A 25,644-nucleotide genomic window follows, 5' to 3' on the forward strand; every position below is an offset into this window, starting at 1 on the left:
AACTGGTTCATTTTGAAAGAGTGTAAAAATCTGATCCATTCACCAGTAGGCAGAGACTACAAAATGCTTAAGGTAAAATATGTAAATATGTAAAATTATCTGCTGAAAACCATCTCCTTTTGTGCTTGAAAGAATTTTTTAAAGCATCTTTATTTCTATTCTGCATTAATATACTGTTGAAGAGAAAAGTTACTTGCTGGCAAAACAACAAAAACCAAGGTGCTGAAAACAGAGTGATTCTAAAATGAAGTCCACAGATAAAGGGAAGGACAAAAAGGATGCTCCCTTATTGCTCACTTGTATGGCATTTTTAGTAATAATTTAAAGAATATCATTAATATAACAAATTATAGAATTCAGTTTTCAAAAGCAGTGTTTGTCTGAAAACTTGAAACAAAACCTTCCTGCCAGCCTCCACTACTGTTTCTTTTGGAAGTGGGGTCCGTCTGCTCCCTGATTTCCTCCACCGCCCTGGACCCAGCCCCCTGCTGTCCTTGCTGGGGCACATAACAAATAATAGGCCACAACCAGCTTACCTTATGTCTAAATATTCTCAAGTTAGTTTTAAAAAAATATGTAGAAGAATGACAGAACAAATGCAAATGGTTATGTTATTATCATTCATTTAGTTTGATTTAAATATATTTTATTGCAGCAAAAATGGTTTTAGTCACATGACTTCCAACTTCCAGAAACAGTTTTTTTCTTCCCTAATCCCATTTCTTTTGGGAGGGGGTTCGGAGAACTAACGGATTGTCTCATCAAATCAGCATCTTTTAGACTGCAATTGTTTCCTGTCTCTTTCTGGGTGGGAATATCCTGCCTGAATGGGCATCCAGCCCCATTGGCCAGGGATGGAGGGTTGAGCCTAGATGGAGACGGCTGTGGGCCTGCCACCACATCAGCCTAGCTTTCTAGCCAGGGCTAGAGAAGCTTCAGACCCCAGCGGGGCAGACATGATACACACTTGAACCTGTGTTTCCTGCAGCAGCATTGTTGGGGAAAGGTGAAGGCTCTTAAAACTGAAAAATTTTTCTTGGTTTTGCAAACTCTTGGGTATTTCTTGAAGGATCAGATAATAGAAGCTAGAAGGCTTTCTCAAAAGAGCTTTCAAATCTGCTTTTTCTACTGTAAACTCTCTTGTTCCTATGCTTTGTGTCCATGTTTTGTTTTGTTTAAATCTCTTATTTCCTCAAATTTTAAAAATTTTTAAAAAGAATCATAGACACACGCTCAAAAAATAGTTGTCCAGAAACGTGCCCTGGCTCCTCCCCATGCTGATGGAAGGCAAGTCCACAGAGCCCCATCCCAGGCCTGTTTCCCTAGGCCTGGGCAGACTTCCACCACAAAGGATGTGAGGCGCCTGAGAGCTGCTGACGGGATCAGTAAGATGGGGCTGGGATCTAGGGTGTAAAGTGTTGACATTTTGTTCATCGTAGGTTTTTTTTTTTGTATTCACTTTTATTTAAAAAAACATTGCATTAAAATATTTATCTTGACTACTGAATTTTTTTGGCAGCTCCTTAAATTCTGCCCCCAGGCAAGTGCCCTACTCACCTCTCCCTGGTCCTGGCCTTGCTGTGGGGATGTTGGCTCCCACCCGGACCAGCCAACATGGAGGAGGATGCCATTCCTCCCGACACCCTCCCTTAAAGGGCTGGAAGCAATTTCTTTACTGGCCCTTCTCAATCCAGGCTCATTGGAATCTCTCTTCTAAAGCTTCATCCATTCATACAGATTTCTGAAACAACAAAACTCCAACCTAAGAAACCCAGGATGAGAAAGAGTTATTGAATTAAAATAGAGCTTTTCTTGTATATCACACTACAATAAATTATTCTAAGTACATCAGAAACTGCACTCATAGTATGTAAAGGTTTGCTGTTGTGATAAAGGTCTTGAAAAGACAGGAGGAGATGTACTGTTGGCATCGTGATTATCATCTACCACCATCACTTACTGGGTACCATTCGCGGAGCTAAGGGCTCTACACATTTTATTTTGCATAGTTCCCAGCAACCGTGATGGCAAATTGGAGGCTGCACAAAGTTATACACGTGGGCAAGGGGGCTGGGCTGGGATATGACATCAGGTCAGACTCCAGAGCCCACAAGCCTTGGAGCCTTGGAGGTAAGTGTGTTTTTACTCTTTCTTGCACAGTTCACTGGCTTAGCTCTGTGCAGGGATGCTGAGCCCAGGGCTGAAGGTTGGCCAGGCAGCTACAATCGCAGCTCCTCCCACTCCACCATTCTGCCCCCAGTAAACTCAAGAACCTGCAGCTGAGGGCCCCTGAGCATGACCCAGCAAAGGCAGGTTCCCCGTGCATGTGGCCAAGGGATGGGGCAGGGCCCCTGCCCTGTTAGGCGGCCCTGGGCAGCTAAGGTGTGTCCAGCCAGAGTCCACTTCCTCTGATGATGCTTCAGAGGGCTCAGCAGCAGGAGCCCTGCTTTTCAATTCTGGGTCCTTATGCAAAAATAATCAAGACTTCCTGCCTGAGCAGCAGGATGAACGGATCTCCAGCTTAAAGGGAAGACAGGAGGGGTGTGGGGAAGAATCTCGGTTGTCCCAGCTGGAAACTTAAGAATCAGGAAATGTGCTCTGTGTGTGTCATGTTCCCAGCCTGATGAACAGTCAGCCGGGCCAAGGACAAAGCAACCACCAACGCTGCGGCTCCTTGCTCTCTCTCCCTGCTGGTCCTCTCCCTCGCGCGTCCAGGCTCCCTGGCTTTCTCACTCCTCCTCCCGCTTCTCCCTCAGTGAGCCTCAGGGGGTGTTCGCTCCCAGTAGCTCCCTTCCATTCCTTCTTAGCCATTCTCTCAGCTTTTCACTTTGTCTTATACCAAAAGCCCCTGGACACACTGTCTGTTTCCCCAGCCAAACCTCTTTTAAAAATTACTCTCTCTTATACACGGGGTACATTAACCCATTTGCCTCCAAAAAGCCCATAGCACTGTGGAGAAGGCTCAAGTGCCCCTGGATTCCCACGACCCATGGCTACCCCTCAACCTTCTACAGGGTAGCCACTGAGTCTGTGTGTATTCTTTCTGACTTTTGTCTATGCTTTTGCAACATACAATGGATTCCTTTACAACTATGGGGTATTATTTGTTATTGATGAGTTTGTGGGGTTTTTTTACATAAACTATACATATATTGTTCTGCAGATTTTTTTTTTTTTTTTTTTTGCTCAACAATACATCTTAGAGATCTATTTGCGTATATATAGGTCCCACTCAGTTTTTAAAAATTGCTGTATAAAACACTGTGCTGTGAAGACGCCGTGCTCTCTGCAGGCGTTCCAATACTGACGGGCACTTAGGTTTCTGCTATTACAAAGGCAGCTGCAATGACTCTCTCTCTGTGCACGTATATGTTTCCTGAGGGTAGATGAGACAGAAGGGAAATTGCTGGGCTGCAAGTGTGCACATTTCTAGTTCTAAAGGACATCACCAGGCCCTCCAAGGCCCTTACACCAGTCGGTGGCCCAGCAGCATCTGAGAGCAGTGTCCTGATGACCTCACTAGTACCTGACACTATCACACTTGTAAATTTTTGCCTATTTGATGGGTGACGAATGCTACCCCATTTAATTTGCATTTCCCTTAAGATTTGACGGGATTGAGCATCTTTTTATTGTTTGTAATAAGTTTACAATCCATTTTCCATGCTGCTTCTGTGAATTTCCTATTCATATTCTTCGCCCATTAAAAAAAAAACAAATGAGTAGTTTGTCTTTTCACACCATCGCTTGCTTCCCTGGTTGAGCCGAGGGCAGGCGCTCCGCACGCACACTTCTCAAGCCACCCGTTCACTTTGTAGGTGGATCCAGTAGCTTTGGGGTCTGGAATATTCCTTTCAAAGGGATCAAATATTGCCTCTTCCGTGAAGCCTTGTCAGTATTCCCATGGCCTTTGGGGACCTCTGATTCCAAAGCTGGCGGTGACAAGACCTAGTACTGACCAGGCACCCTTTGAAGTCAGGGGACCCCAGCACATGCTGCACCTCAGGCCCCACACCCCTGCCCCAGCAGAGCCTCACGACAGCTGGGCTTCCTCCTGGAGCTGTGCAGCCACTCACGGGCTGGTCCCAGCCCTGGCCTCAGGCCAGGGGGCGGGGCTCTGTGGGGCTCCACCAGCAAGAGCATTCCACAATTGAGTGCCTACTGTGTGCAAGTCCTGAGCAACGTGGCCCATAATCACACCTTTTTTTAACGTCACTGCATGGCAGATGCCAATGTCACGTTCCACCAAGTTCCACGACTTGCTCCAAAAAGACTGGAATTCGAACTCGGATCTGCCTGCCTGCAGCGTCGGTGCTTTGCTGATGGCTCCGGCTGCACCCCTGGGCTGGCTGCTCCTGGAGGCTAAGGAGAGTGCAGGCAGTATGGTCAGGGCCTGGCCACAGCGCCCAGCAGCCGCACCCAACACATGCCCTCTCCACAGTGCATGCACCCCGGGTCCATGGCCTGAGCCACTGGAGGCAGAGCGCCAGGGAGCCTGACTGATCAGTGAGGGGAACCCCCGCCTTCCCCCGCCTCACGGCTCTAGTTCAGAGAAGGCTGAGTAACAGGTGCTCATGGAGAGAGTCATCCTGAGCTGAGAAAGACTCAGGTGGAGGTCGAGAGTCATCCTGAGGCCACCTACCTCAGGTGCTTCTGCCCTGAGAGCCCATCTGGGAAAGAGAGGGAGAGTTCCTGAAGGTGAACAGACCAAATTTTAGTCAAATTCCAGTAATTCTTTCACTTAATGTTAATATTAACATTTAATACTGAAAAATCCTAATGGTGACCTGATTCCCTTTTTCGAATTCCAGCCCTCTCAGATAGCCTATCTCTCGAGGTGACAAGTGAGTGGTACCTGAATCCATTACTGCCTGATTAATTATGCTGCCTTTGTACACAGGAAACAGGGACTTCAATCGCCCGCCTGCCACCCCTGGCCGCCTCTTCGCCAGGCCAGCCGCTGTCAGGGAGCCTGGCCCCATGCCCTGTGGGGCGGCGGGAGTGATGGCTGGGTAGATGTGGCTGCCAGCCGTCAGAGGGCCTGAGATTTAGGGCTCTTTCTGCAAAAAAAGGGCCTTTGGGCAGTGGAGGGTGGGAGGGTGGGAGGGGTGAGTCAGGTCCAGAGGCTGCAGAGTGGAGGTTTCTGCTCTGTCCCAGGCGGCGCCTCTGAAACTGGTGTCACCCCTTCAGGAGGGGGCACTGGGTCTCAGAAGGTGCTGTTTAGAACAAATCTATCCCTCAGGATACACACTCACTTTGTGGAAGGTGAAGGTTTATTTGCCAGCTCCCCAGACCCATGTGTGGGCACAGCCCTGGTGGGCATGGCAGCAGTCTCGACATCTGGAGTGGGGGCTGGGGAAGCCCCAGGCTCCGAGGCAGGGTGGGAACCACTGCCTCTTACCTTTGCTGGTTTGTGAACCTGCCAAGTGCTCCCGCTGTGGCCCTCTGTCCTGTGCATTTGCCAAGGGCTACAAAGTTGTGAAACAAGTCATACCTGAAGAGTTGCAGAGTGATGTATTTTTTCAAACAAGGAAAGAATAGATATCTTTGCAAGTGTCACTTCCCCACCCTACTTGAGCTTGCACAGTGTGGAGCAATACAAGGGGCACATGCCAGCCTGAGTGCCCCCTGGGCCTTGGGCTCAGCAGGTCTGGTTTTCAATCTTAGTCTGCCATGGATGTGCTGTGTGATGGTGGTCAAGTTACCTAACCCCTCTGAGCCTCAGGGTGGTTGTGAGAGTTAATAAGAGAACACACACAATGTCTTGGGTTTTTGACTCAGAGTACTTCCTGACATGGGCCAGCTTGATCCAGCTGTTTTCGTGCTGCCAGGTCAAAGCCGAGTAGTCAAAACGAGAAGTGCTGGTTTTCATTACGAAGCTGTGTGTGAATCTGTCATCCCGCCTCGAAGCCCCAGGGACTGGCAGAGCACGCATTACAGGGCAGTTCTGTAAAACCTTGTTTCTAGGCCACAACAGTGCCATCCACACCCCGCCAGCTCTGCCTCACCCAGCCCTCCCTGCAGGCTTCACTGGCCTCTCACAAGCCACCTGGCAGGTGTGGTCACAGGGGCACCCCCGCAGGGCAGGGAGCGGGGGCGCAGGTCCGGGAAGATCCAGGCAGTTGCTCACATCCTGGGGAGAGGGGTATGCAGAGGTGGAGCCGGGGAAGCCATGAAGAGTCCGCGGTGGTTCAGGGGCACCAGGAAATGGGTGTGGGGGCATCAGCAATCAGAAGCCAGGACTGGAGTTCGGTCAAGGGAGAAGTCTAGGTCCAGGCTGTCAGAGGCAGTCACAAGCGAAGCACCCAGAAGCCTCAGCATCTTAGAAGTGCTGAGGCCCGGACACCCCTCAGACCCGTGGTGCTGGTCCGGTGCCTGAGGCAGGGCTGGGCTGGGCACCGGAGCCTCCACTCGGAGCCCATCTCTGTGTAGAGCATGCAGGCTGAGGCTGGGTGCTCAGAGTCTGGGTGGCTGGGTCCCAGAGAGAAAGATCTAGTGCCTGGCATCTCCTGAGCCTGGGACGGAGGGCAGCTGGGGCAGGGAGACTGAGCTAAGTCCATCCAAGGGAAAATGGGGCAACAGCCTCTGTAACATCTCCGTGAAGTGTTGAACCTACAAGGTCCAAACTTTGGAGGTTTTAAAGGAAGTCAGTTTGGAAAGCTATAAAAGATACAGATACTCAGTCAATAACTCGACTGTCAGGTGGGAGCAGCAGCCACCTTCCTTTGGTTTCCGGGGGTCTAGATCCGCGCTCAGCACCACCTGGGACTTCTGATCCCCCCATTGAACTCACTTGGGAAGACAGCATGGAGCCCTCACGGGGCCATTTTTCTCTGCGGGGGAGACTGGCTCCTCCTGATCCCTGGCTGTGAACCTGCCAAAGGGCCTCCGCAAAGGCCGAGGGGAAAGAACAGACAGTGGGGCAGGGAGCTCCTATTTGCTACCCCTTTGGAATCATAATACGCGCATTATACTGGTAAGAGGTTAAAGGATTGGCCTGAAGGCAAAAATCCAACCGCTATGGACTGACTCATGTCCCCCAAATTGCTATGTTGAAGCCCGAACCCCCAGTGTGCTGGCATTTGGAGACGGGGCCTTTGGGAGGCAATTAGGGTTAGATGAGGTCACCAGGGTGGGGCCCTCATGATGGGATTAGAGCCCTTATCCAAGAGACGCGGGAAAGTGTACTCCCTCTGCCAGGCAAAGACACAGTGAGCAAGTGGCCATCTGTGAGCCAGGAAGAGAGCCCCCCCCCCCCACCCCGATAGCCCAACCCTGCTGGCGCCCCCCTCAGCCCCAGCCCAGCTCCAGAGTTGTAAGAACAGAAATGTTGTTGTTAAGCCAGCCAGGCTACGGTCTTTTGTTATGGCAGCCTGAGCTGCCTAAGACGCCCATGAATGGTCTTTGCTTCTCCTTTCTTCTGTCTGGCTCTGAAGACACACTGTCGGCCAAGGTGACAGGGAGTGCTGACTAGGTGAGCATCTCATACAGAAGCCACCTGGTAGACACCAGTTCTTAATGATTGTGGAAACTTCTGGAAACTTTCAAGGAAATGCTAAGACCTTGACAACCAGAGGACCATCTACAAGGACCAAGCCTGCACCCACCTTCCCACGCTCGATGTCATCACCTGTCAGCAGCCAACAGGCTGGTGTAAAGTCCCAAAGATAAGGAGGCCAAGGGGTGAGCGAGGAGTGGAGGCGGCAGCAGCCTGCAACCCCACCTGGGACATCTGGGCACTTCAGCCCAGCAGTACAGCAGACACAGAGCCTGAAACGTGTTCCCCCGGTCTCCTCATGCTGCCTCACAAATGCCACCCCCAAGCCCGGCGGCTCTGCAAGTGTGGAAGGAGATCTGCGGGACATCTTCTCAGCCGCCTGGGGCGCCGGGAACACCACCAGACCCAGAGTCAAAGACTCGCACCTATAGATCAGCTCCTCAATTTCTAAGCTAGGGCCTGAGGCCGCGTTAATTAACCTCTCTATGCCTTAATTTCCAATCTTTAAAGTGTATCAACACCTCTCACTTTAAGTTATTATGCGGATCAATGAGATAATAAAAAAATGAGGACTCTATAAAGGTTGGTTTCCTTTCCCTTTTTTCCTACCTCAGCCTCTATATCTCCCCATCTGCTCTTAATTTTATAGGCATTTCACAAAGCTCACTCACTGGAGAGAAGAATCTTCCCCGTTATCTTTTTTTTTTTTTTTTTTTTTTAAAGATGTCATAGTATTGGGGAAAGAATATGGGTCTTAGGTCAGGAAAAATGAAACCCACGTCAACTAGCCTGCAAGAGTGGGTCCTGTTGTCAGGCTCCTGTGCCTTTGCAACAGTGCACACTCAGAGATTTGGGGTCCTCTCTGTGCACGTGTGTCTCTCTGGAGTTGTGAGTTCTGCTAGGACAAGCAGTGCCCACCGCTGAGCCTGACCTCTGGCAAAGCTCAGCAAACATGGGGTGAATGGAAAGAAAGCTGTTGAGTGCCTAGAGGTTCCACCCCACACGCAGACCCCCAGACCCAGTGGCATGGTTTTCCAGGCTGGAAGGAGGCTCTCCGTGCCTGACCATTTGAGTCTGGATGACGTAGCGGGTAAGACAGAGTGTGGCCCTGCTTTAAGAAAATGACTGGCCCCAAAGCATACGGGAAAAGCTCATTTGATTCAATGAAAGTCAGAAAAATACATTTTTCATTAACCACTATCGATAGTGGCAAATATGCGTGGTCACATTAGAAATATTCATCTGTCCGCCTCCCAACCATCCCTTTAGTCATTGTTTGCACGGCATGTCTTTTTTCCATCTTTGCTCTTTCTACCTTTCCTAGCCTTATGCCTAAGGTGTGTCTCAACACGTAGTTGGGTTTTGGTTACTTATCCTGTCTGACAATTTTTGTAGTTTGATGGCAGTGTTTAGTTCATTCACATTTAGTTAATCATATATTTGGGTTTAAATGTTTCTAAATCTTTTCCTGTTTGCCTCACCTTCTTTTGGAGTAATTCTTTTCATATCATTTCCTTCTCCATTATAAGCTTGACAGTTACAGGCACACCTTGGAGGGTCTGGTTCTAGATCACGACAATATCGCAATAAACTGAGCCACACAAATTTTTTGGTTTCCCAGTGCATTTAAAAGTTATGTTTACACTATACTGTTGCCTCTTAAGTGTGCAATAGCATTATGTCTAAAAAAAGTACATGCTTTAATTTAAAAATGCTTTGTTATTAAAAATGCTAACCATCACCTGAGCCTTCAGCGAATCATCATCTTTTTGCTGGTGGAGGTCCCGCCTTCATGTTGATGGCTTCTGACTGATTAGGGTGGTGGCTGCTGAAGGCTGGGGTGGCTGTGGCAATTCTTAAAATAAGACGACAATGAAGTTTGCTGCATCGATTGACACTTCCTTTCATGAATGATTTCTCTGTAGCCCGTGATGCTGTCTGATAGCATTTTACCCACCATAGAACGTCTTTCAAAATTGGAGTCAGTCCTCTCAAACCCTGCTGCTGCTTTATCAACTAAGTTTATGTCATATTCTAAATTCTCTGTTGTCATTTCCACAATCTTCACAGCATCTTCACCAGGAGGAGATTCCAGCTCGAGAAACCACTTTCTTTGCTCATCCATAAGAAGCAACTCCTCCTCCATTAAAGTTTCATCGTGCGATTATAGTAATTCAGTCACATGTTCAGGCTCCGCTTCTAATTCTAGTTCTCTCACTGTTCCCACCTCATCTCGTTACTTCCTCCATGGGAGTCTTGAACATCAAACTCATCCGTGAGGGTTGGAATCGACTTCTTCCAAACTCTTGTTAATGTTGATATTTTGACCTCTTCTCATGAACCACGAACGTTCTTAATGGCATCTAGAATGGTGAATCCTTTCTAGAATGTTTTCAATTTACTTTGCCCAGATCCATCAGAGGAATCAATATCTATGGCAGCTACAGCTTTATGGAATATATTTCTTAAATACTAAGACTTGAAACTTGAAATTACTCCTTGATGCATGGGCTGCAGAATGGATGCTGTGTTAGCAGGCATGAAAACAATGTTCATCTCGTTGTACATCTCCATCAGAGTTCCTCAGTGACCAGACGCATTGTCAATGAGCAGTAATATTTTGAAAGAAATCTTTTTTTCTGAGTAGTAGGTCTCAACAATGGGCTTAAAATATTCAGTAAACCATGTTGTAAACAGATGTGCTGTCATCCAGGCTTTGTTGTTCCATTTATAGAGCACAGGCAGAGCAGATTTAGCATCATTCTTAGAGGCCCTAGGATTTTTGGAATGGCAAATGAGCATTGGCTTCAACTTAAAGTCACCAGCTGCATGAGCTCCTAACAAGAAAGCTAGCCTGTCCTTTGAAGGTTGGAAGCCAGGCGTTGACTTTTCCTCTCTGGCTATAAACTCCTAGATGGCATTTTCTTCCATCTGTTTTTTTCTACATTGAAAATCTGTTGGTTAGTGTAGCACCTTCACTAATTGTCTTAGCTAGATTTTCTGGAGAACTCACTGCAGCTTCTCCATCAGCGCTTGCTGCTTCACCCTGCACTTTTACGTTACGGAGACGGCTTCTTTCCTTAAACCTCATGAACCAACCTCTGCTGGCTTCAGACTTTTCTTCTGCAGCTCCCTCACCTCTCTCAGCCTCCATAGAATTGAAGAGAACTAGGGCCTTACTCTGGATTAGACTTTGGCTAAAGGATATGTTGTAGCTCGTTTGATCTTCTCTCCAGGCCACTAAAACTTTCTCCATATCAGCAGTAAGACTGTTTTGCTTTCTTATCATTCACGTGTTCACTGGAGTAGCACTTTTAATTTCCTTCAAGAACTTTCCTTTGCATTCACAACTTGGCTAACTGTTTGGAGCAAGAGGCCTAGCTTTTGGCCTATCTTGACTTTTGACATGCCTCTCTCTCTAAACTTAATCATATCTAGCTTTTGATTTAAAGTGAGAGATATGCAACTCTTCTTTTCACCTGAACACTTAAAGGCCATTGAGGGGTTACTAATCGGCCTAATTGCAATATTGTTGTGTGTCAGGGAACAGGGAGCCCCAAGGAGAGGGAGAGAGACAGGGGAAAGGCTGGTGGGCGGAGCAGTCAGAATATATTTATTAAGTTCACCATTTTATATGGCATGGTTCATGGCACCCCAAAACTATAATACTAACACAAAAGATCACTGATCACAGATCATCATAACAAATATAATAATGAAAAAGTTTGAAATATTGCAAGAATTACCAAAATGCGACACAGAGATATGGAGTGAGTAAATGATGTTGGAAAAATGACACCAATAGACTTGCTCAACACAGGGTTGCCATGAACTTTCAATTTGTAAAAAATGCAATATTTGCAAAGCACAATAAAATGAGGTATGCCTGTATATATATATATTTTTTTACCATTCCTTTAGTGGCTATACCCTAGAGATTATGTTATGGATTGGATTGGGTCCCCTCATCAAATTCGTATGTTGAAGCCCTAACTCCCAAATGTGACTGTATTTGAAGATAGGACTTTTACACAGGTAATTAAGGTTAAATGAGGTCATAAGGGTAGGGTCCTGAACTCCATAGGATTAATGTCCTTATAAGAAGAGACACAGAGAGTTCTTTCTTTCTGACATCTGAGGACACAGCAAGAAGAGGACCACCTGAAAGCCAGGAAGAGAGCCTTGTTTCATAGTTGACCCTGCTGGCACCCTGATCTCAGACTTCCAGCCTCCAGACTGTGAGAAAATAAATTTCCGTTGTTTAAGTCACCCAGTCTGTTATTTTGTCTTGGCAGCCCAAGCAGACTAAGGCAGATTACAAGATGCATCCTTAACTTATTAAAATCGAAATAAATTAGTAAGTTTGCTAGTTCTTGAACAATGCAAGGACCTTAACATACCTTAACTCTATTCTCTTCCTCCCACTTTTTGTTCTATTGTTGTCGTACATTTTAAATTTTACATATATTTTGTTAAAAAATTTTTCTATATGTACTTAAAACACTACAAGATATTATTTTTACAAATATTCATTTAGATTTACCCACTTGTGTACTCTCTCTGCTGCCTTCTGCATTTGCTCCTTTCTGCATTTCTAAAGTTCCATTTGTGATAATTTTCTTTCTGCCTAAAACAATTTCCTTTAGTATTTCTCTTAGTGTATAATTTGATAGTGAGAAATACTCTTACTTTTTGTCTATTTTAAAAATCCTCATTTAAGCTTCATTATTGATGAGTATATTTTACTGGTTATAGAATCTAGATTAGCTTTCCAGTGCCATTAAGGTGCTATTTTATTGTCTTCTGGCTTCTATGATTTCTGTTGAAAAGTTAGCTGTAAGTCCTATTGTAGCTCTAGTTTAGGTAATCTGTTATTCTACTTGGTTACTTTTAAGACTTTCTCTTACTCTTTGGTTTTTGTAGTTTTACTATGATGTGCCTAGGTGTGATTTTGTTTGTATTTACACTGCTTAGGGTTCTTCAGGGCTTCTCAAATCTGTGGATCTATGTCTCTCATCAATTTTGGAAAATTCCTGGCCATTATCTAGTCAAATATTGCTTTGTGCCCCCCTCTCTCTCTAGTCCTCTTTTGGGACTTCAATTGCAATTATGCTAAACCTTTTCACTATCTCCAAAATATGACACACTCTTTTTGTATTTTCCATCCTTTTGTCTCTTTGTGCTTCAGTCCAGATATTTCCTTTTGATGTATCTGCCAATTCACTAATCCTCTCTTCATCTGTGTCTAATCTTTGAACTCACTTAGTATGTTCTTAATTTTCTTTTTTCAGCTATAAAATTCCCATTGATTCTTTTTTTATATGTATATTGTCTGTTGGAATTTTCCATTTTATCTTTTATCTCGTTGAATGTATCACTCAGAGGTTCTTCTAAAGTCCATATCTGTTAACTGGATTTCCTGTGGGTCAGTTTCTCTTACCTATTTCTTCTCTTGGTTTTGGGTCATAGGGTCTTGTCTCCTGGTATGCCCAGTAAATTTTGATCAATTGCCACATGTTGTATGTGAAAAATTGTGGAACCGATGTGACACTGTGGATGATGCTCTCTTTCTCCAGAGATTTTCTTTTGCTTTTGTAAAGCAGTTAGCATAGAGGCAGGCCATCTTAACCTGGTTTGAGTCAAAGTTGATCTTCATGAGAGTGGTCCTTTTTGATTTGTCTTTACTACTAGTATAACCTTTCAGAGGTCCTAACCAAAAGCCTAGGATATTACCAGGGCCTCTCTGAGACTGCGAAAGCTTTGCTCAGTGTTTTAGCCTTTAAGTCACTGCTCTTAGAAGTAAATGCCTTGAGCAGAATAATAGTGCTGGTATGAACTAAATGTTTGTGTCCCCCTCAATTTCATATGTTGAAGCCCTAACCCTCAATGTGATGGTATAAGGCAGTGAAGCCTTTGGGAGGTAATTAGGTTTAGATGGGGTAATGAGGATGGAGCCTCCATGACGGGATTATTGCTCATATTAGAAGAGGAAGACACCAGAGCTTCCTCTCTCTGCCATGTGAGGACACAGAAGGAAGGCGGCCATCTGCCAGCCAGGAAGAGGGCCCTCATCAAGAACCCAATCTGCTGACACCTTGATCTCAGAATTTGAGCCTCCCTAACTATGAGAACTAAATGCCTGTTTTTCAAGCTAGCCAGTCTATGGTATATTATTACTGTGGTCCAAGCTGACGAAGACAGGTGTGAAAGGTCAGGCTCACCTTTTTAAGCTTCCCTTCTCTCCAGGATCTTGCTCTTTCAGCTTCTCCCTGCCTAGGTAAGATTTCTGATGTTTTCGGACAGATTTTAAAAATTATCCAGCTATTCTAGTTGTTTGAGGTGGGAGGTTTGGTTTGATCCATGCTGGTGTTCCAGAGTCAGAAGCAGAGGTCCCAACTATTCCTTTAACATAATTTCTTAGCTATAATAATGGTTAGCACAAAAATTAAGGTTTAGGGGTAATAAACTCCATCTGGATGGGTAAAAAAAAAGTACAAATTGGTTCAACTGATTGGAAAAAGTAGAAAATTATAGTTTTCTATTAAGGTAAATTATTCTAATTAAATTAGTATAAGAAGCTTTGGAGCAGTCAGTCACTGGAAACATACAATATATAACAGCTAACTTCCCAATATTTTTTACCACAGTGAAGTGTACCTTTGCTTTATAGCAGTGAGAATTAGGGGAGTCCCTAGCATTCCAAGCCCTCCACCAGGCTCTGGATCACACTGCAAGATACTTGCCAGGTTCCTAAGAAGACAGTGTGACTGCATCATAGCGCAGGCAAACTCACTCAATGAACATACAGCAACCAAATTTGAAGACTGTTATCTTACTTCTCTAAAAGTTTCACAAATTGTTCTTTTACAGTGCAAACATCCATAAAAATTGAGAAGATAAAAAAACCCCATAATTTTCCATAGCAGAATAGATAGGTAATTAGCCAACTACTTGTCAGATGACCACTGCTGTTTCAAGCTTTGCCCTAGCAGCTGGCTCCTGTCCCATGGATGAAAAAGCCGTCAAAGCACGAAATTTGACCTGTTGTGGCAGAGTATCAGGATCCTAGTTAATCGAAGTCCTGGCTGCATGTTGTATCCTGAACTGCGTGTCCTAGAGGAAGAAAGGGAAGACAAGAGCAGTTGGGAAGGCTGAGAGTATTGACTGCAGGCACTCACATTTTGTTGTTGAGCAAACGGGCTTTATGACCAAGGCTGGGCATAATTACCAGCAAATGTACCACTAAGGTTACTAAGTGAAATGCCTTGGGAACTGGATGGATGGAAATAAATCTGTGAGCTCAAGAGACCATTCCCTAAGAAGATTATAGATGAGCTAATGTGACAATGCTTTGGCTTCCAAACACAACTGGGAAATTCAAGACCAAAAGCTCAAGTTGGATTGCTTCAGCTACCAAAATAAGGGATGATGACAGGAAGTCCATGGAGGTCTCTCAACTCCCTAGAGGGATACACACAGAAGAAAAAAATTGGTTACAGGCGGGTCATAAACACGGAATCTATTAGGACTAAATGAGTCCTCTTGTAGATCTAGTTTAACCATGTTATCTTACAGAAGATGAACTGACACCACCGAGGGAACTCCTTTTCATCTGTCAGGACTCATAACAAACATTGGTCCTTCTGCAAAGCCTTCTACCCTTCCATTTCATGGCTTCTGTGTCATTTTCTAATCTAGAGTTTGAGATCCATAATTTCAGAAGCTCAAGCGGAATGAAGGTCCTCAATAATATTTCTTGAACAGATAAGTGAGAACTGAGATGTGCAAAGTCAGAGCAAGACATGGGTCGGTCATCCTGAGCTCCAGCTCAGGCAATTCAACGTTGGTTGCCAAGTTTGAGAAGACCCTGCAAAAAGTAAAAGATAAAAATTCAAACATAGTAAAAAATAGAATAATATAATGAACCACCATAGACCCATTACTAATGTCCAATCTTGTTTCCATCTATACCTTCACCCACTTTCCTTACCACTACACACAACCATTTAGAAATAAATTCCAGATATCATATCATCTGTGAATATTTTAGCATGTATTTCCAAAATATATTAAAATACTTAAAAATATAACCATAAGAGGAATGGGCAGGGCAAAATGGCAGGGTGAGCTGATCTGGGACTCTCTCCCCTCCAAACTACAACAAAGGACTGGAAAAAACCTGAATTTCAGCTAATAAACCTAATGCCAGGATGTCAGAGACCTACAGTATCAAAAAGACGGAGGATGGAGATCCTGCTACCGGCCTCAGAGATGGAACCAGGTAGGAGAGAATTTCGCTCCCTCCCCTAGAGTCTGGGATTGCAGCCCCAGGTGCGGGAAGGAGCACGGGAGGGGCCGCATGACCCAGGGGTCGTCCAGGACTCCTGTCGCCAGTATAGTGGAAACCCGCTGATGGGGAAAAGTTTCCCTGTGAGGGGACCCCATAAACCCAGGGCCCTGGGAGGCCAGAGAATGGAACTCATCCGAATCTAGATTGGCATGCAAGAAAAACACTCCCTCCCTCCGCCAGCAAACTGCGCTGGGGGCCGCCATCTTGCCCGAAGGCGGAGAGCTCAGAACGTGCAGCTCTCGACCCCTATCTAGTGGCGACAGGCTGTAACTGCAACCGAATTCTACCATCATGGGGAAAAAAACGCTCCTCTACCATTGAGCAATTTATAAAAGCTCCAGACCAGAAGGAAAACAACAAAAACACAGAATTAAGTCCTGAGGACTTGGAAATAGGTAAACTAAGTGAAAATGAGTTCAGAATAGCTATAATCAAAAAACTCAATGAGGTAGAGAGAAAGATAGAGAAACAAGCCAACGAGTTCTGCAGTTACTTGACAAAAGAGATTGAAATTATGAAGAAGAATCAAACAGAATTACTAGAGATGAAAAACACAATGGACCAGTTAAAACAGAATACGGATTCCCTGAATGCCCGTGTAGACACCATAGAGGAGAAAATTAGCAGAATCGAAGATAGACAGGCTGAATGGCTCCAGACAGAGGAAGAAAGAGAACTAAGAGTTTAAAAAAATGAGGAAAATCTCCGAGAGATAGTGGATTCAATGAGGAGAAAGAATTTAAGGATCATTGGAATTCCTGAGAACGTGGAAAAGGAAAATGGAGCAGAAAGTGTGCTTAATGAAATTATCTAAGAGAACTTCCCAAATCTAGAGATTGAGGGGGAAATGTGTGTAGAGGAACCTTTCAGATCTCCTAGATTTGTTACTGTAAAAAGACCTACTGCAAGGCATTTAGTAGCACAAATGGCAAAAATGAATGACAAAGAAAGAATACTCAGGGCAGCAAGACAGAAGAAAATAACTACAAAGGAACTCCTATCAGACTTTCAGAGGATTTCTCTACAGAAACCTTACAAGCTGGGAGAGAATGGCGTGACATATTCAAAACTTTAAAAGATAAAAATCTTCAGCCAAGAATACTCTATCCAGCAAGAATATCCTTCAGATATGAGTGAGAAATTAAATCTTCTCCAGACAAACAAAAGTTAAGGGAATTTGTAACCAAAAGTCCTCCACTACAAGAAATTCTCAAGAAGGCTCTCATATCTGAAAAAAGAAAAAAGGGAGAAAGGGGTCACAAACCATAGAGTAGGGAGACAGATAAATAGAACCAGAATAGGATAGCAAATATTCAACTATAGCATTAGGATAAAGGTAAGGAAACCTCCAAAGCAAAGATGATCTTATCACTCTAAGTACAAACTCATAACACGAGTTGGAATAAGAAATGAAAATAATAATTTAGGAGGGGAAGAGCAAAGGGACAAAATCAGTCTAGGCCAAGTAAGTAAGAGGCCACCAGAGAATAGACTATATTATACACGAGATTCTAAATACAAACTTCAGGGTAGCCACTAAAGTAAAAAACAGAACAGAGCCACAAAACATAAATAAGGAAAAATCTAAGAAACCCAGGATAAGAAATTGCAGTATTAAATGGGTAGGCTAAAGCACACAGGAAGAGAAATGCAGGCAAACCAGATAACGAGCAACACATTGACAGCATTAAGTCCACATGCATCAATAATCACCCTCAATGTAAATGGATTGAACTCTCCAATAAAAAGACACAGAGTGGCAAAATGGACTACAATCCATTTGTTGCCTCCAGGAAACACACCTCAGCCCCAAGGACAAACACAGGCTCAGAGTGAAGGAGTGGAGGACAATACTTCAAGCTAATAGCAAGCAAAAGAAAGCAGGTGTTGCAATACTTATATCAGACAAAACAGATTTCAAAATAAGGCAGGTAAAGAGAGATACAGAGGGACAATATATAATGATCAAAGGGACACTTCATCGAGAAGAAATAACGCATATAAATATCTATGCACCCAACATAGGAGCACCAAAGTTCATAAAGCAACTATTAACAGACCTAAAGGAAGACGTTAAAAACAACACACTAATAGTAGAGGACCTCAACACCCCACTCACATCAATGGACAGATCATCCAGACAGAAAATCAACAAGGAAATAGTGGAGCTAAATGAAAAACTAAAACAATTGGACTTAATAGACATATATAGAACACTTCATCCAAAAACAGCAGAATACACATTCTTCTCAAGTGCACATGGAACATTCTCAAGGATAGACCATATGCTGGGAAACAAGGCAAGCCTCTACAAATTTACAAAAATTGAAATAATAACAAGCATCCTTCTCTGCTCATAATGCTATAAGGCTAGAAATTAATTACAAGAAAAAAGCTGAGAAAGGCACAAAGATGTGGAGACTAAACAATACACTACTGAACAAGCAATGGATCATTGAAGAAATTAAAGAAGAAATCAAAAAATACCTGGAAACAAATGAAAATGATAATATGCCATACCAACTCCTATGGGATACAGCAAAAGCTCTATTAAGAGGAAAATTCATCGCAATACAGGCACATCTTAACAAACAAAAAAAAATCCCAAATAACCAATCTTGAACCACACCTAACTGAACTAGAGAAAGAAGAACAAATAAAGCCCAAAGTCAGCAGGAGAGAAATAATAAAAATCAGAGCAGAAATAAATACTATTGAAAGAAACGAAAAAGGCGGTAGAAAGGATCAATGAAACAAAGAGCTGGTTCTTTGAGAAGATAAATAAAATTGACAAACCCCTACCCAGACTTACAAAGAAAAAAAGGGAGAAAGCTCAAATAAAACAAAATCAGAAATGAAAGAGGAGAAATAACAACAGACTCTGCAGAAATACAACAGATTATAAGAGAATACTATGAAAAACTCTATGTTAACAGAATGGATAACCTAGAGGAAATGGATAAATTCTTGGACTCCTACAATCTCCCAAAGCTCACTCAAGAAGAGGCCGACAATTTGAATAGACCAATTGCAAGGAAAGAGATTGAAACACCAATCAAAAACATCCCAAAGAATACAACCCCAGGACCAGATGGCTTCCCTGGGGAATTCTACCAAACTTTCAGAGAGGATTTAATACCTATCCTTTTCAAGCTATTCCAAAAAATTAGGGAGTATGGAACACTTCCTAACACATTCTATGAGGCCAACATCATGCTGATACCAAAGCCTGACAAGGACATCATGAAAAAAGAGAACTACAGGCCAATATCAATGATGAACATAGATGCAAAAATTCAACACAAAATTTTGGCAACCAGAATTCAGCAATTCATCAAAAGGATCATACATCATGATCAGCTGGGATTCATACCAGGGACACAGGGATGGTTCAACATCCGCAAATCAATCAACATGATACACCACATCAACAAACTGAGGAATAAAAACCACATGATCATCTCAATAGATGCAGAGAAAGCATTTGACAAGATCCAACAGCCATTTATGATAAAAACTCTGAACAAAATGGGCATAGAAGGGAACTACCTCAACATAATAAAGGCCATATATGACAAACCCACAGCCAACATCATACTCAAGGGGTAAATACTGATCGCCATCCCCCTGAAAACAGGAACGAGACAAGGATGCCCTCTATCACCACTCTTATTTAACATAGTACTGGAGGTCCTGGCCAGAGCAATCAGGCAAGAAAAAGGAATAAAGGGAATCCAAATAGGGAGGGAAGAAGTGAAACTCTGGCTGTTTGCAGACGACATGATCTTATATATAGAAAACCCCAAAGAATCCATTGGAAAACTCTCAAAAGTAATCAACAACTACAGCAAAGTTGCAGGGTACAAAATCAATTTGCATAAATCAGTAGCATTTCTATATTCTAATAACGAATTAACAGAAAAAGAACTCAAGAACACAATACCATTCACAATCGCAACAAAAAGAATAAAATACCTCGGGGTAAATTTAACTAAGGAAGTGAAGGACCTATATAATGAAAATTACAAGGCCTTTCTGAGAGAATTGGATGATGACATAAGGAGATGGAAAGACATTCCACGTACATGGATTGGAAGAATAAACATAGTTAAAATGTCTGTTCTACCTAAAGCAATCTACAGATTCAATGCTATCCCAGTCAGAATCCCAATGACATTCTTTACAGAATTAGAACAAAGAATCCTAAAATTTATATGGGGGAATAAAAGACCCCGAATTGCTAAAGCAATCCTGAGAAAAAAGAAGAAAACGGGAGGCATCACAATCTCTGACTTCAAAACATACTACAAAGCTACAGTAATCAAAACAGCATGGTACTGGTACAAAAACAGGTGCACAGATCAATGGAACAGAATTGAAAGCCCAGAAATAAAACCACACCTCTATGGACAGCTAATCTTCGACAAAGGCGCTGAGAGCATACAATGGAGAAAAGAAAGTCTTTTCAACAAATGGTGCTGGGAAAACTGGAAAGCCATATGTAAAAGAATGAAAGTTGACCATTCTTTTTCACCATTCACCAAAATAAACTCAAAATGGATCAAAGACCTAAAGGTGAGACCTGAAACCATAAGGCTTCTAGAAGAAAACGTAGGCAGTACACTCTTTGACTTCAGTATTAAAAGGATCTTTTTGGACACCATGTCTTCTCAGAGAAGGGAAACAATAGAAAGAATAAAGAAATGGGACTTCATCAGACTAAAGAGCTTCTTTAAGGCAAATGAAAACAGGATTGAAACAAAAAAACAACCCAGTAACTGGGAAAAAATATTTGCAAGTCATATATCTGACAAAGGCTTAATATCCATAATATACAAAGAACTCTCACAATTCAACAACAAAAAATCAAACAACCCGATCAAAAAATGGGCTGGAGACATGAACAGACATTTCTCCAAAGAAGCTATATGGATGGCCAATAGGCACATGAAAAGATGCTCATCATCGCTGATCATCAGGGAAATGCAAATCAAAACTACACTAAGATATCACCTTACACCCGTTAGAATGACAAAAATATCTAAAACTAATAGTAACAAATGTTGGGGAGGTGTGGAGAAAAAGGAACCCGCATACACTGCTGGTGGGAATGCAAACTGGTGCAGCCACTATGGAAAACAGTATGGAGAGTCCTCAAAAAATTAAAAATAGAACTACCATACAATCCAGCCATTCCACTACTGGGTATCTACCCAAAGAGCTTGAAGTCAGCAATTCCAAAAGTCCTATGCACCCCAATGTTTATTGCAGCATTATTTACAATAGCCAAGACATGGAAGCAACCTAAGTGCCCATCAACAGATGATTGGATAAAGAAGATGTGGTATATATATACAATGGAATATTACTCAGCTGCAAAACAGAACAAAACCATTCCATTTGCAATAACATGGATGGACCTTGAGGGAATTATGTTAAGTGAAATAAGCCAGTTAGAGAAGGATAATCTGTGTATGACTCCACTCATATGAGGAATTTAAAAATGTGGACAAAGAGAACAGATTAGTGGCTACCAGGGGAAAGGTGGGGTGGGGGGTGGGCACAAAGGGTGAAGTGGTGCACCTACAACACGAATGACAAACATTAATGTACAAGTGAAATTTCACAAGATTGTAACCTATCATTATCAATAAAAAAAAAATTACCAGCCCAAATAAAGAGTGAATGATTGCCTAAAAAATATATATATATATATAACCATAATATTGCCGTTCTGAAATAACGCAATCAGACTTTTTAAACATCAAATAGCCCATCAGTGATGAAATTTGCAAGCGTCCTACGAATGTCACTTCTTTTTCTTTTTACCATTTGTTTGAATTAGAATCTAAATGTGATTATTTTCCTTGCAATTAATTATTGAAGAACTGGGTCATTTGTCCCATAGTTTCACAAGATCTGGATAGCTCTGATTCTGTTCCCATTGTGTTGTGTAACACGTTCCCCTGTATTTTCTCTTTCCTGTAAGGCTCAATTACATTTCAGTTTGATTTGTGGTGGGGGGGCGGGGGGAGGTGTGTCAAGACTACTTCATAGTTGGTGCTGTTTTCCCACTGCAAGACTCATAGCGTCAGATTCTCTGTTGGTGATGTGAGTAGCCTTAGCTGATCGCACCTACATCCCTTGATTCATTAGGGATGCAAAATGGTGATGTTCTATCTATAGCTTTTGCGTCATTTATCAGCTGGAAATTCTTTTATAAAGAGAAATTTTCCCTCATCTGCTATTTGGCCACCCAAACTCAATTTTAAAACAGTTTAACCAAGACCATGCTTTCTCTCAAGTTAGAATCTCTTGCAGGAGGATGAACAACTTTAAGCAAACCTTCACTTATTCTTTATTTTCTAGCCAGGAATTAACTGGAAGACAGTGGGACTGACGGCTGCAGAAGAGACGATCTGGCTTGGTTCTTCCCTGGCCCCCAAGTCAGCTGAGGACCTGCCTGCCCTGAGATTTTCTTCAGAAGCAGTGCTCCAGGGCTTGCTCTAAACGTCTACTCTGTCTCTTTGAAAACATTTTCTCCTGTAATTAAGGGATTTTCTAATCTAGGGAACAGATAAAAATTCATCAAAATTATATTTTTAAAAAGTCATAATCCTGAAGCTGCAAAGATCTGGCTCCAGGGAAATCCTGAATTGAGGAAGGATGCTAATCAGGACAGAATTTAAGACAATAGTTTATAATCTTTCATTCCCAGAACTGAGAATATCCCAAGGAAATGCCAAGTGAAAAAGTAAAACGGGCCATTGATTTTGCATTTTGAGAAACTGACCAAGTTTCTTGATCAAATGCTGCTTGCAAGTCTGACTCAAGGTTGAGCAGATAAAAGGATCCTCCAGGGTATCCCCCACCCTCCACCCCCGCTTTGGGTCTGAGCATGCTGCGATTTTGAAAAACCAGACCCTGGCAATCAGAGACCTCACTTGTTCCACCGCTGAGGAAATGAAGGGTGCTTCACCTCCAATTCCTGGCTCCTGTTAACGTGTCCTCAAGTCCATGCTGCCGCCAGGCTTGGGGGGAGAGTGGTCCCTGTCTTGCTGTCTGCAGAGGTTAAACGGAATCTCTCCTCCTCCATTGAGGAAAGGCATCTTCCTCATTAATTTCGTGAGGCCGGGGACCCTCGCGGCGATCCGGCTCGTTCCACCCGGCGGAGATGTCCCGGAAGCGGGCGCCCAGGCCTTCAGGAGTCCCCAGCCCCTCTGGTCCTCTTCAGACCCCCAGGACTCAGGGCCTGGGAAAATCCCGGCCTCTGTCAGGCCACTCGTCGCAGGCTTTCACTGGGCGCTCCTGTGGTTTGCTAACTCATAGTGCGGCCTTGAGACAGTCTGTGCCTCAGTTTCTCCAGTTGTCAGGGTGCCCCGGAGGCCCGCAGCCCCGGCGGGAACACGCCCCGGGCCCTCCCGCCCCAGCGGCCCCGCCCTGCGGCCCGCCCGCGGAGCTCGCCTTCGGCCTGGGCGGGGCCGTGCGCGTCTCCGCGTGGTTCCGGGAGGCCGGGCGGGGCGGACCGGGCCGGGCAGCCCCACCGGAAAGACTCGTTCCAGCCGGAGCAGGAGGAGGCCGGGCGGAAACAGACTTGCTGCCCCATCTCGGGCCCTCCCCGTGCCCCCTCCCGCGCGCACACCCGCCGGGGAGGGGTTCGGGGACACGCCGGCCCGCAGCTGGGGCAGCCCGGGGCCCTCCTCCCACGCCGGCCCCGCCCACACCTGGGCTCCGTCTCCTGGCCCCCGGCTCTGACTCCTGGGAGCCTCAATGGGGGAGGGGAGGAAAAAACCAACAAAAGGTGGGGGTTGGGGGAGTTGGGGGGCCCCACCCGAGCAGGGGACCCGTTGCCAAGAAACCGGACTTCCGCCTGGGGCTCCGGCCTTAAGCAGCCCTGGCGCAGCTGCTTCTTCCCCTTGTCCCCCATATGGCCCAGAAAGCCTAGGGCAGTTGCAGTGCTCAGGCGACCCCAGGCGGAGACAGGAAACTTGGACCGCGACTCTGTTGGTGAGAGCCTGCGGGCAAGCCAGACGGCGACCCCCAGTTCGGCCTGCTCAGCGCGGGCCGGGAGTGCCGCGCCTCTGGGCCCCGGGGTGGGGTCGGGGGTGGGGTCGCGGCCCTGCCAGCCCAGCTGACGGCCCAAGCTCTCCCCCTCGGGGGGCCGCAGGCTCCAGATGGAGCGCTCGCGCCGAGCTGTGCGGTGGTGGCACCCAGGCCTCCCGCTAAGCCTTTAAGGAGGGCCGGGGTCTGCCTCCTGAGGTCGGGGTTGTGGACGGGTGGGTCTGGGGGCTGCAAGGGCCCGCCCGGGTATCCAGGGTTAGAGGCTTAGGCCAGCCAGTCAACCCGCTCGTGGGGGGCGCAGCTGCCCCCTGGTGGGTGCTGGGCGGGGCCCAGTGGGGCTGGCCCTTGCCCAGGCTGCAGCCCTGCTGACCGCGCGCCCGACGCCCTGCCTCCTCTCTGGGCCTCCGTTCCGCAGAACAGGGGTCCTTCCTCGCTGGGGACGAGGGGCGCTCCCAGGTCTGCCCAGGGCCTCCCTAGGGCTGCAGGAAAGCACAGGACATCCAGGCCCTCGGTGAAAACGCAAACCAGGAGGGAAAACAGTCCTTTTCCCCAGGGCGCGCTGGTGGCCAAGAGCGCATGTCTACGACTGACTCAAATCTCTGCTCCCCGGCTCAAAAATTCCTCGGGATTGTGCCAGGCGCGGAAGTACCACGGTCTGGAAAGTACCCACACAAATCACGGGCATCTGAGAGCAAGTGCAGTTTAACTGCTAGGCTCAGTTTAGTAGGAAACCAGTGTGGAGACCAGTTAAGAGAAAGTGAACCCAAACCCCGTCCACCAGAGGGGAGTGCGAGGTCTCCCTCTCCTTTAATCGTGTGTGGCCTTGGTCAACTTTTTTTTGTAAAGGTCTTTATCTTGCTCTCAATTTTTTTTTTCTAAGATTGGCACCTGAGCTAATCTGTTGCCAATCTTCTTCTTCTTCCTTTTTTTTTCTTCTTCTTCTCCCCAAAGCCCCCCAGTACATAGCTGTATTTTCTAGTTGTGAGTGCCGCTGGTTGTGCTATGTGGGCCACCACCTCAGCATGGTCTGATGAGTGGTGCCATGTCGGTGCCCAGGATCCCAGCCAGTGAAACCTGGGCTGCCAAGTGGAGCATGTGAACCTAACCACTCCACCACAGGCTGCCAGACCTTGGCCAACTTATTGAAAGTCTCTGAGCATCACAGGTTCTCATTCACAAAAAGAACCTCTCCTTCCTTCAGAGTACAGTGGGAACAAAAGGAGACACTCAGTGTGACTACTCCGTACCACCTTTGGAGCCCAATACGTGAGTTAAGTTTTCTTAGCACCTGGAAAAGGATGTGCAACTGCCAAGAATGATGGGAAGAAGACAATGCCATCCCAGAAGGAAGAGAATATAAGAACTTTGTTTTTCCTTCCATAAAAATACAATCTAATACTGGAGAGGTATAAAAATTAAGGAGTTATTAGAAGCCGTCTGTTGCGTTTTTTTTTATTATTATTATTTTGGTGAGTGGGATTGTTGCTGAGCTAACATCTGTGCCAGTCTCCCTCTGTTTGTATGTGGGACACCCACCACAGCATGGCTTGATGAGTGGTGTGTAGGTCCGCACCCAGGATCTTAACCTGTGAACCCTGGGCCACCGAAGTGGAGCTCATGAACTTAACCACTGTGCCACTGGGCCAGCCCCCGTTTGTTGAGTTTTAACTCTCTTTCTCTCAAAGAAATGGATGGAGGGTGGACAGGAATGCTGGGTGCTCTAGACCAGAGGAAG

At 45.1% G+C, this 25,644-nt stretch overlaps 2 long non-coding RNA genes across 2 annotated transcripts; one reads left to right on the top strand and one right to left on the bottom strand.

The window, feature by feature from the left end:
* Window positions 1-14,310: 14,310 nt before the first annotated feature.
* LOC139085431 (uncharacterized) lies at window positions 14,311-23,321 on the bottom strand. Its single transcript, XR_011543712.1, has 3 exons — window positions 22,828-23,321; window positions 15,072-15,365; window positions 14,311-14,959 (listed from the first exon to the last, which is right to left on the bottom strand). It is a non-coding gene; the product is annotated as an uncharacterized lncRNA (long non-coding RNA).
* Window positions 23,322-23,553: 232 nt separating this feature from the next.
* Window positions 23,554-25,341, top strand: LOC139085432 (uncharacterized). The gene is made up of 2 exons (XR_011543713.1): window positions 23,554-23,855; window positions 25,111-25,341. It is a non-coding gene; the product is annotated as an uncharacterized lncRNA (long non-coding RNA).
* The last annotated feature ends 303 nt before the right edge of the window (window positions 25,342-25,644 follow it).

This window comes from Equus przewalskii, chromosome 9 (assembly GCF_037783145.1).
Source record: "Equus przewalskii isolate Varuska chromosome 9, EquPr2, whole genome shotgun sequence".
Classification (NCBI taxonomy): domain Eukaryota; kingdom Metazoa; phylum Chordata; class Mammalia; order Perissodactyla; family Equidae; genus Equus; species Equus przewalskii.